This window comes from Castor canadensis, chromosome 13, assembly GCF_047511655.1.
Source record: "Castor canadensis chromosome 13, mCasCan1.hap1v2, whole genome shotgun sequence".
In the NCBI taxonomy this organism is placed as follows: Eukaryota; Metazoa; Chordata; class Mammalia; order Rodentia; family Castoridae; genus Castor; species Castor canadensis.
This window is the reverse complement of record NC_133398.1, coordinates 87,509,044-87,521,529: the sequence shown is the minus strand read 5'-3', so window position 1 is coordinate 87,521,529 and position 12,486 is coordinate 87,509,044. Positions and strand designations below refer to the sequence as shown.

Sequence of the window (12,486 nt, the reverse complement as noted above, 5' to 3'; positions counted from 1 at the left end):
CCTTTGTGTATATATATATCCCTAGGAGTGGGATTGCTGGATCATATGGCAGATCTATGTTTATTTTTTTTAAGAAGCCTCCATATTGTTTTCCAAAGTGTTTGTACTAGCTTACATTCCCCCCCAGCAGCATATGGGTTCCTTTTTCCCCACATCCTCACCAACATTTGTTGTTGCTTGTGTTCTTGATGCTAGCTATTTTAAAAGGAGTGAAGTGGAATCTTAGTGTGGTTTTGATTTGCATTTCCTTTATGGCCAGGGATTGTGAGTATTTTTTCATGTGTTTCTTAGCTATTTGGACTTCTTCATTTGAAAAAGTTCTGTTTAGTACAGTTTCCCATTTCTTTATTGGGTCATTGATTTTGGGGGGAGGTGTTTAGATTTTGATCTTCCTGTATATTCTGGTTATCAGACCCTTGTCCGATGTATACCTAGCAAAGATTTCTCCCATTCTGTGGCTGGCATCTTCAATGTAGAGACCATTTATTTGTGCAGAAGCTTTTCAATTTGCCCCATTTGTCAATCCTTTCTCTTAGTTGCTGAGTTACTTGAGTTCTTCTGAGGAAGTCTTATGCCTATTGCTTCCAATGTATTCCATGCACTTTCCTGTACTAGCTTCAAGGTTTCAGGTCTGATATTAAGGTTTATTAATACGTTTTGAGTTGATACTACTACAGGTTGATACTAGTACTAGTTGATACTAGGACAGGGTGTCACGTATGTATCTAGTTTCAGTTTTCTACAGGTAGGTTACCAGTTTTTACAGCAATATTTGTTGAAGAGGCTGTCTTTTCTCCATCATATATTTTTGACACCTTTGTTAAAAAATAAGATGGGCATAGCTGTGTGGATTCATATCTGGGTCCTCTATTCTGTTCCACTGGTCTTCATATCTGTTTTTGTGCCAGTACCATGCTGTTTTTATTGCTATGGCTCTGTGTTATAGCTTGAAGTTGGATATTGAGATACCTCCAGCATTGCTGTTTTTGCTAAGTATTGACTTGGCTATTAGCAGTCTTTTGTGCTTCCAAATGAATGTTATGGTTGAATTTTCAGTCTCTGTGATGAATGTCATTGGGATTTTTATGGGAATTTTGTTGAACATGTAGATTGCTTTTGGTAGTGTAATCATTTTTATTATGTTGATTCTGCCAGTCCATGAGCATGGGAGATCTTTCCACTTTCTGTAGTCTGCTTCAGTTTCTTTCTTCATTGGTTTGTAGTTCTCCTTGTAGAGGTCATTTACATCCTTTGTTAAGTTTATTCCTAAATGTGTGATTTTTTTGAGGCTATTATAAATGGAATTATTTTCCTATATTCTTTCACAATCTGTTCATTGCTGTTGTATAGAAAGGCTACCGATTTCTATGAATTGATTTTGTATCTTGTTACATTGCGGAAGCTGTTTACAGTGTCTAGGAGTTTTGGGTGGAGTTTTTCGGGTCTTTAATGTGTAAGAGCATGTCATCTGCAAATAGGGATAGTTTGACTACTTCTTTACCTATTTGTATTCCTAGTAGTTCTTCTTCTTGCCTTATTGCTCTGGTTAGGAATTTTAAGACTATGTTGACTAGGAGTGGGGAGAGTAGGCACCCTTGTCTCATTCCTGACTTTAGGGGAAATGGCTTCAGTTTTTTCCCATTAAGTATGATGTTGTCTATAGGTTTGTCATTATAATGTTGAAATAAATTCTTTATATTCCTTGTTTCATCAGAGGTTTTACATGAAATGGTGTTGAATCCTTTTGAAAGCCTTTTCTGCATCTGTTGAGATGGTCAAGTGGTTTTGTCTTTGTTTTTGTTAATGTGTTGTATTTCATTTAATGATTTGCATATGCTGAACCATCCCTGAGTCCCTGGGTCATGGTGTGTGAGCTTTACTGTATGTTGTTGAATTCAGTTTGCGATTATTTTATTAAGGAGTTTTTCATTAATGTTCTTTAAGGAGATTGGGCTGTACTTCTTTTTGGAAGTGTCCTTGTCTAGTTTTGGAATGTGTATAATACTGTTGTCATAGAATGAGTTAGGCAGTGTTCTTTCCCTTTCTATTCCATGGAAAAGTTTAAGGAATGTTGGTATTAGTTCTTCTTTAAAGGTCTGATAGCATTCAGAGGCGAATCCATCAGAGGGTAGAACTTTTCTTTTTCTGGTGACTCTTTATTGCTGCTTCAATTTCATTGTGTGGTGGAGATTTGTTTAGGTGATTACTACCTTCTTTGTTAGTTTTGGATTGTCATATGTATCTAGAAATTTCTTAATTTCTTCAAGATTTTCAAATTAATTTGAATATAGATTCTCAAGGTAGTCCCTGATGGTTTCCTAGATTTCCTTTGTGTTCATTGTTTTCTCCCCTTTTTTTAATTTTTTTTTTAATTTCAAAGTATTTATTCTGAGTAGAAATTGGCTATATACAGGAAAACAACCATGGGTAAGATAGTTACATCAGAAACCTTAAGGGATACACTGATTTGATCATCAAAATGTAAAAAAACTCAAAATAACTTACATCAGATATTTCAATTAAAAACGATGTTATTCCATTCTAGTAATGAGCAGTCCACCAACTAAGAAGACCTAACCCTCGGTAACTGCACACTCACACACAGCCCTGGACAATTATCACATACATTTTTCTCCAGAGTTACCCCTTAGAAATCCCTATCTTCTTATTTGTTACTCTAATGGAAATTTCTCGGCATTTTGATTTTTTTTTCATAAGTAAAAAAAAATTCTGGGATGGCTCTAAGCAACCACATCAACAATGGGTTAAAACTAGAATTTAACATCTAACTTATTTTTACAAAAGCGAAAATAGCAAGGTAGTGAGCCTGAGGTTAAAGGAGAATCAGGGGTGGGTGACTAATGTATGTAGGCATAATTTGTGATCTGATCAGCAGAGTGGCAAAGCTGATGGCAGCCTGTGTTGACACAAGCCTCTGTCTCGGTACTCTTTCTCAAAGATATGCATGAGCACACTGAAAGGAATCACCAAGGGAAGAAAAAGTAAAAGCTTAGTTGTTACTCTGAACAGGTTCTGGGCACAGGCAGGGCAAGCAGCCTGCCCCTCTGAGTCCAGCTGGGCTGTCCCCAGGACATGGGTGGGGGTCACAGAGTGGGCCCAGGATGAAGCAGACCCTCACTTGGATGAGGAGTACCCACTGCCCCCTGGAGAGTCACCGTGAGGGAGCTGTCCCTTACCACATAGGCCACCCCATCCTCTGGATGCGTTTATCAGATGGGCTCTGTCCTGTCCTCCAGGGCTGGTTTCCTCGGGGCCTTCCGCCTCCTGGCACTGAGGGTGGAAGGGCTGGGTGAGGTGGAAGGGCTGGGTGGGGTGGAAGGGCTGGCCGTCTTTGCTTTGTTCATCCTCCTCAGAAACTGACTCAGACTCATTATTGTAGAAGTGGATCGTGGCTTGCACTGGGAAGCTGGCCAGCACTTTTTCCCCGGAACTCTGCAGGTATTCATGCCGCTTTGAAATGGGTAAGTAAAGTCTTACAGGATGCTGAAACCCAAAGGCTCCCTTGGATCCCAAAGCTCGTTGGTCCCCCCCAGACTCACACGGGTTTCCAGTTCTGGTCAGCTCAGCATCTCTGGGAGTCAGCATCCAAGGTCTCCACCACGGTGGTGGGCTGGAACTTTTGGGCCCGCGCGGCAGCAGCGGCCTCCGGGGATCGTTCCAGTTCTACAAGTCTACTCGCTTCAAACCCACTCGGTTCATCTATTACCACGGAGGGGTGTCTGAGGGACACATGAAACAGGTAGCTTGGCCAGAACTAATAGCAATTTGAAAGGCATGTATAAGCTTGGAAGAAGATTACCGGCCAGGAATAACATATATTGTTGTGCAGAAGAGACATCACACTCGACTCTTCTGTGCAGATAAAACAGAAAGGGTGGGAAAAAGTGGCAATGTCCCAGCAGGGACTACAGTGGACAGTACCATCACACATCCATCTGAGTTTGACTTTTACCTCTGTAGTCATGCAGGAATTCAGGGAACCAGCCGTCCTTCACATTACCAGGTCTTATGGGATGACAACTGATTCACTGCAGATGAACTCCAGCTACTGACTTAGCAGCTGTGCCACACCTATGTGAGGTGCACACACTCTGTCTCTATTCCAGCTCCAGCATACTATGCCTGGCTTGTCGCATTTAGGACAAGGTATCATCTGCTGGATAAAGATCATGACAGTGCGGAAGGCAGTCATGTGTCAGGACAGAGCAACGGCTGGGATCCTCAAGCCTTGGCTAAGGCTGTGCAAATCCACCATGATGCCCAGCACACAATGTATTTTGCCTGAGAGTCTCAGAAAAAGAACTCAACTGGTCTGGCACCCCACACAGCCTCAAAATGTTTCGAATGCCTACCACCTCTAGCTAGAGGCAAGTTGACTTTGGGTGGTCTTCTACCAGCAGCTCGTAATAGTTGCACTGAAAATATACTCTGCAGCACTGTCTGATGCACCAACAAAATTGAGCCATTTTTCTAAAATAATAGATACTCATAGATTATCTTTTCTGATGATCCACTGGACAGAATTTTTACCTCAATGTGCAAAGGCTGATCAGCCTGAACTTTCTAAAGGACTTTACAAGAAAGGTTTCTATGGAATATTTTGCTAGCTGTGGTGTTCACCGCATCCCTCTAGTCTTATAAGAGAAGAATATTCCTTTTTTCTGTGTTCGTTGAGTGGGGTGTATGCATAAAGTGGGAAAGAAAAGAAACCAAACAACCTTCTTCAGTTCAATGTAACTATTTAATTGGGTGGGCCCATAGACTTTTTAATGGAGATTTCTGACTTTGTCACTGTAAATGCCTTTAATGAGCATTAATTTTTTGAAAGTTTTACAGAGTTTTATTAGTTTTACTACTTTTATCTTATTGATCTCTGCAGACTTGTGCTGGTGCAAGTACAGGCTGCCAGGCAATTGCACTATGTTTGGCTGCAGATTCAAACAGGCAGTTCTCCTATTTGGTTGACTTTTGTGAATGTGTGACATAAACAGATGTAATGCATGTCACAGTGACAGATAGCACTGCCATGGTAAAAGTACTCTTGTTTTTCCCTATTTGAAAAAAAATAGCTTTTAGTATTTTTCCAAGTTTTCAAAAGTGCCCATTTTATGCTGCTGTGTAGTTTGTTAGATCTAAATGATTTTTAAACTTTTCTCATAGAAAGTTAACCTTGGTAATAAGCATTTTTTTAAGGTTCCTCCTCTTCCTTCCCTTGGTGATGTAGTTTTTCTAGATGAGATTTTGGTATGATTTTATCAACTATTTCTTATATATCATAATCTGGCAATTTCTGAAACCAGTCAAAAAAAGCACATATTTCCATGCCTTTTTAAAGAATTGTTTTTAACCTATTTTATAGTCACAGTTGGTGTCCTATCACTTTGTTTTAATAAGCTAGAACCAGGATGTTTCCTTATTGGATAGGTTTGCCAGTCCATAAGGCACATTGAGTGATGCTGCATTTGCAAAAATATACCAGCATTTAAATTTGTCCCCCCTGGGAATCAAGGTTACTCACACAATTACTTACAGTGCAATTTCTTGTTTGTTTGTTTGTTTCTCTTTCAACCTGAAATGTACTTGGTGGGTTTTTCTTCATTTTATTTAACTAAAACTGTAGAAAATGTTGATTTTTTTTGGACTAGATTCTGGATTCCACTCACAAGGAGAGAGGATTCCTTTCTTATCCAAACAAAGAGAGTTAATCAAAAGCAAGCAAGCAAGCAAGCATCAGTTAAAATGTATAGGAAAATGTATACTGTATTTAGTGTAGATAATGCTTTGTAATGGACAACAGTTACATAGTCTAGGTAGTTCCAGCCAGTGTTTCCCAGCCCACATATTACTTACTGGCTTGCTATTCTCTATCCTGGAATGGCAAGAGTGAGAGAAAGGACCCTGAGGCCATGCTCTATATGGCTGAGAAAGGTGCTGGGGAAAGAGACAGACATGATGTGGCCTCTGTCTGGAAACTGCTGGTGGGAAACACTGGATCAGATGGTGAAGGGTGTTTGCTTGAACTCATTAGTTGGTCCAAATCTCTTAAACTAGCCGTCTCAAAAATCCCAGCAACATAAAGCATAGTTTTTCTTCAGTCTTTAAACAAGTTTGTAAATACATTGAAGTTTACATTTCCATGTGCTGTTGCTCGGCGGCACCACCAGTGTTTGCTGAGACTGGTCTCGAAGAGAGTTTTATACTGTCTATCAAGTCCTATAGCGCACTGCGACAAGGGCAGATGTCTTTAATCTCTGCAGGTAGTGGGAAATAAGCAAGTCCTGTGACTGGAGCACATAGCAGGAGTAAAGAGATGGCAGATGTTAATTTCTTAAGTTTTTTTCCTTTTTTGCAAATACCTCACTTGGATTATATAAATCAGGACATGTTGGTGAGGGGCTGGCTACACTTTTATTCATATTTGTTCAGGGAGAGCACAGAAAATATCCTTCAGCATGGCTACTCTGGACCCAAGAGGAGAAAAAACAGAAGATTTTTAGGAGAAGGGGGACTCTCTCTGGAGTCCAAAATGTGAAGAACTCTTGTTGGCTGACTGGCTGGCCAGCAGGCACCACACCTGCACTTGAGTGCCTCGGGCTTGCTTGTTAATAACGCACAGAAGAAGCTCTCACCATCTCCTGGCACTGATGGAGCAGGGAGCAAGGCCAAGTGCCGGGAAGCACTGATCCGCTTGCCTGAAGCTGGGCTCTACACTTGACCTTGAACTATATAGTTTGTATGACCTCTGTCAGTCATAGTATGCTAGGGCCAGTATGGTGGTGGAGGAAAAGCCGGGAGGCCTATAGTTATAGGAAAACAGTACCATTAAGGGTGCAATGCTGACATTGTGGACAAAAGGAAAAAAATGTGGAGGAAGTAGGATTATTAGCAAAAACTCGCTAAGGGGTGAATCTTTAAGAGGAAATCACTGCAGAATCAGAGTTGCAGCAATACTATTGCAAGCAAGTCTGAATGCATAGTTTTAACTTAATTCTGTTTGACATTCATTCGAATAGGTAACCCCCTCGAGACTGTCTGAATCATTATGCATGTGTCAATCAGTGGGAGGTGTGCATTCTCTAGAAGTAGTGTTGAGCTGTTTGGTTTTTTAAAATCAGCCTATCTAGGCACTGTTATGTGGTGTGAAAGATTTAAATGTAACAATTCTAAAGAGTTACAATTTGGGGATAAGGAGCGGGGCAGTAAGAGTGGTGAAAACCCAAATGTTGAATCAATTATGTTCTGTTCTTGTTGTTAGCTGTTGACTCCTGAGCAGTTTCTAAAGTGAAACAGCTGGCTTACTGCAGCCAGCATTCTGGGCAGGTAGAACATATTCCTTCTTACTGTAAATTCTATTTGCTGCTTCCAAAGGTGATGATTTATAAGCAGGTATGTTCTATATGGTCTGCATTTTAGGATCTGGTGCCCAGCCTATATCAGAGCTTACCTGCCTGGCTCAGCTACCTACCTCTTCCCAAGGGAAAGGGTAACCTGCTGATTAACAAAGCTCATTCTCTCCACCCTACCCTGGCAACCTTTGTGGATATGCTGTAGATTTTCTTGCTCAATAGCAAGGTGGTAGCTCTGCTTTCCTTTTAAGAAAGTGGAGGCTGAGGACATTGTATCAGTACTGCTTCAACGCCAAGAATTTTTCCTTGTAAGACTAAAGGGAAGATCTTGTTATTGATTAACCATTTTCTTATCCCTTGCTATTGACATATTCATGCTCTTTCTATGTCTAAGTGGCTGAAAATGTTTGCATTTGTTCATTTGACTAATGGTGTGATTTTTGTTTCTATGCTGTTAGACTTGTAATGTTTTAAAAATGTATTTTTATTAAATTTAGACTGGATGTATGTCTCTAGCAATACGAGGTACTTTCTAAGCTATCAATGAAGGGGTGTATCCCCATGTTGAGATAAGATAATGGTTGTTTAAATTTTGCAATTTTTTTTGGCCTGCAGGGATATTTTGTGTTCATGTGTCCAAAAAAAAGAGAATAAATCGGCATTCTTGTGCCAAAAGTTAAAAAAAAGAAAACACTCGGGGTTCCTGGATACACTTACAGACAGGTGTTTCACACAATTTTCCTTCAAAGTCTGTTGTGAGCCTCTCTGTGTCTGTGTGCTGCTCTTAGGTGCCAATGGGTGAGGTGCATGTCAGAGTCCCTCCAGTTATTATCCAAGTCTTGCCTTGAGTCTAGATTCCAAAAGAGCAATTATGAAAAATACACCACCTACAAGTTAACATATGAAACTTTGGAGTTCTCTGTTCTCTCAGTCCCTTGTCTTTTGGATTGGTCACTTCCATTTTTAGTAGCTGTGGTGCTATGGTTTAAATATTACTCTGCCCCCCCAACATTTACCTATGGAGCCCCAATTTCTCAATGAGTTCTGTTAGGAAATTGGGGCCTTTAGGAGTTAACTTGGTCATGAGAGTAGGACATTCAAGAATGAGATTAGTCCTCATGAAACAGGGAGCTTTGTTCTATCTCTCCACCATATGAGTATACATAAAAAGGCATCCTCTGCAAACCAGGATAAGAGTCCTTATCATAGCCCAGCCATGCTTTTGCATCCTGATCTTGGACTTCCAGCCTCCAATGTGGCCAACATATTTCTGTTGCTTAAGTCCCTCAAGCTATATATTATTTTATGTTAGCCTGGGCTAAGACTTGGAAAAATAAGAGCAAATTAAATAATTATTTGAGGAGAAAGTTCTGAGATAACCCACCCAAATCCCACCTAGTTCCAAAAACATGGCAGTTTTCTGAAAGGAAGTGGGGTGGGGGACCAGGTAGGTGCTGCTCCCATGAGTTATGTGGTACACTCCATTGTCCCCACCAGCCCTGCCCTGCATAGGACTTATCAAGCCTACTTCAGGGGGCTAATATGGACAAAGCATTTGAGATTGCACAGAGGTAATGACGAGCAGACAAGCAGTTTCCATGAGGCCCTAGTTGATTCTGCCTTTTGGTGGTGAAACTCAGAATGTTGCATATATGTTTTCCATTGAGCTCTTCTTCAGTCCCTGGAATCAGTGGCCACTGCAAGGTAGTTTCTCCTATGTTCTCAGTCTCTAAAATTTTTGGTTTACTTCAGGTAATTTCAGTGCTGAACCCATTTCCTGTAAATTCTTCTTTATCAATTACATTTCTCACTTCACAGTCCACTGTGCATCCTGCCATGTCCTTCCCATGAACTTCCCATGATCTTGGGACTGTGAACCTCTGTAGTCTGTCCTAAAGCATGGCTAAAGCAGATGTGACTTTTTTTTTTATATGACTGCTGGGCTTCTTCCTGGTTCCTGCTCTCTAACACTGCTCATCATCTCTCAGTCCTTCAAATGCCTCAGTGTGTGAATCTTGCTGTCCTGCCCACAGCTCTAACCCTCTTCCCAAGTGCATAGCCTCTGTGTAGGCTTGGGGCACAATCACCCAAGGACTGACAGTTGGGCACAGGAGGCCACAATTATTTCAAATCTCTATGCACTATTCAGTTATCCTTTTTGATCACTTCTGAAGAGAGCTGAGGAAGGATTCTCTAAGGGTCGTTGTCCAGAGCAGTTTGAGATTCCTTTGCCTGGACCCACACATTACTCCCATTGAATCTTGTCAGTTACAGATCACCTTCAATAAAATAAAGTGTTGGAATGTGGAGGCCACCAGGGAAGTTCAAGTGCCAACAGTATGAGCTGTGCAATGGACATGTGTCTAGAAAGCCCATGGGGGAATTTGAGGAGTAGAATGTTGGGGGTTTGAGGGTGGCAAACATCTAGATAACATCTAAGTTTTAGAAAGCTTTTATGAGAAAAATAATATCATGGATTTTCTTCTATGTGAGCTGAAATGTATTATGTAAGGGGAATGTTACCAGAGAACTTCTAGAACAAAGGTAGGACAAAAAGCACAGTGAGATACAAGGAATTCTGTACCAGACTTATGTAGAGGGTGACACATCTATTTAAGTATACAAAAGAAAACTTTAAGGACTGCTTTGGTTTGGATCTTAAATGTCCCTCAAAATGCCCATATGTTACAGAATTGGTACTCGGGCTGCTGGGATTGGAAAATGGTGGAGCCTGTAAGAGGTGGGAACTAGTGGAAGTTCCTTAGGTCATTGAGGACCTATCCCAGAGAGGATTGTGGAACCCAGTCCCTTACTTGCTCTCTCTTTTGCTTCTTAGCCATGAGAAGAGCAGCTTCCTTTACCACCTTTATTTGCATGCTGTGCTGCCTCTCCATAGGCTCAATAAGCAATGAAACCAATTGATACAGATCTTAACCTATAAAACTGTAAGCCAAAACAAACCCTTAATCATCAAAAGATGATTTTCTCAGTTATTCATTTTAGCATCAGAAAGCAAACACTGATGGTGTGTGGAGAAAGGGGTCTACCTTTCTCCACCAACCTTTTCTTTTTTCTCCACATATTTCCCACATTAGAGATGCTCAACTGATGCCCTCAGCACTGGGATCATTGAAGTTTACTCTGGGGATGAAGTGTGGGCATTCAAGAAATGGCCTGTTTTGATCTGTTCAGCCAGATAATCCTCACATTCATTTCCTTTTATATTTTTTAGTTTTGCTGAATTCCATGCTAAAATAAACAAACAAACAAATAAACCCTTGTTGACTCTAGCACCCAAGTGAGTTGATACTTAAGAGTCAAAAATTCTTATTTGTGTTGGAGACAAAGATTTCTAATTTTTCTCTCTACACTTAGAATGATATGTGGAATTTAAATGACTAAGATGGGAATGAGATGTGTGTTTAAACCTGGAGCCAAAAGGATAAAAAAAAATGGGTCCTGGAGTCTTTCCTAGGGCTATAATTCACTGTTGGTTTCATACTGAGTTGCTTTACTTTTGCCCAAGTGCCTCTTTTGCTTCTTCACTGAGGAGTCCAAGACAGAATGTATTCAATGGAGCCAGGTGGGGGTGTATATTCACGAAGGCAGTTCTTCACCAGCTGGTCTCAGGAATGAGCTGAGAGCTTTCATCCTTGCCAGTGACCCATTTTTTGAACAGAAGTTATTGTCTGTTTCACTTTGTAACATGCACTAAAGGCCTAATGGGTAAATGGATAAACATACATACCCGTGGGTCACTAGTGTGACTTCTGTTTTCTGTGGGAAACACTGTATCACTGTCCAACATCAATCTTGATATTTTCTCACTTAGTAGAATCAATTTTGAAAAATCAATTCTCAAGTTCACATTTAAGATGAAAGTCTACATCATGGGTTCTCTTTAAAATAAAAAATAAAATGTAAATCCATCTACATATCTGACCATATAAAGTGCACACTTATGAAACCATATAAAAGGCATGTCTGCTATTTCAAAAAGAAAAAAACATTTGATGTGGAGGCAAAACATTTTCAGCACCTGATGGAGCTCAAGTTTACTTGCCAAAAATCATCCTGTTATAATTGAACATATGTTCAATATTTGTATGAAATTCTTTGAATCAATGTAGAATACACTAAGTAACCTGTTGTAATGACATTAACAATAAGAGTTTACACTTACTGAGCAATTTTTATGTGCCAGGTGCTGTTCTACGTACATACACTCAGCACAGAAATGCTATTAATGAGGTATAACTGTGTTTGCTATTTTGCATACAAGATGGCTGCTAAATGTACATACTATATTATTCAAGGGCCTCATGAAGGGAAATCTATAGATAGTATTATAAGTCAATTCATTTTTGCTTTTTTTAATGTTGAACAAGTAGAGTTTGTTTTATGAGTAATTCATGACCTTAGAAAGGAATTACGGTAAGACTCAAGAGAAGTGGAAAAGTTTGATAAGTTCTTATTACTTACCAGGGACTAGAAATGTCTTGAACCTATTCACCATCATTTGACTGAGTCAAATACAAATGCAATCTTTATAAATTTACTTTTCAATTAGGTAAAATGTGATGATTACTGCTACTATTACTATTATTTTTTGAAATCATTCATCTTTTATTTTGTTGGTTAAATTCATCATTACGTTAAAAGGTCCAACAGCAAGAACAGAAAAGGTGAAGAGTTATGATATAAGAACATAAGAAATGTAATTGGAAGGCTGCATTTGGAAACTGAATTCAATAGGCAGATTGTTTTGACTTGCTAGTGTTGGAATGTTTTCATTTCCTATTTTTAGTTTTTCATTATCATATTATATTTGTATGGGGTACATTGTGAAATTTACAAAAGTGCTCAAAATATATATTAAATAGGTTTGCCACCTCAATCTTTCCCCGTTATCCCCCCTGTCCTTCTTAGAACAGTTTCAACAGGTTTCATTGTTCCATTTTCATACATGAATGCATAGTACTTCTTCTATATTCACGCTCTTTCACCTTTCTTTATTCCCTCCCCTCTCCCAAAACTATAAATTAAGCCAAGTGTGACCAGGACATGCCTCCAGCCCACACTCACACTCAGTTAATGATTGTGTGTCTATCCCTAGGTG

At 39.8% G+C, this 12,486-nt stretch overlaps 1 protein-coding gene and 1 pseudogene across 3 annotated transcripts in view; both read left to right on the top strand.

Moving 5' to 3' along the window:
- Positions 1-12,486, top strand: part of LOC141415522 (E3 ubiquitin-protein ligase UHRF2-like) — a 74,370-nt gene that overhangs the window by 56,467 nt on the left and 5,417 nt on the right. The window contains exon 7 of one of the 3 annotated variants that reach the window (XM_074052223.1): positions 3,401-3,513. The exons of the other annotated variants lie outside the window; for them this stretch is intronic. The gene's annotated coding sequence lies outside the window, so the exon portion shown is untranslated. Of the gene's footprint in view, positions 1-3,400; positions 3,514-12,486 lie in introns of those variants that run through there. 3 annotated transcript variants of the gene reach the window in all.
- Positions 3,512-6,334, top strand: LOC141415472 (protein argonaute-4 pseudogene; annotated as a pseudogene).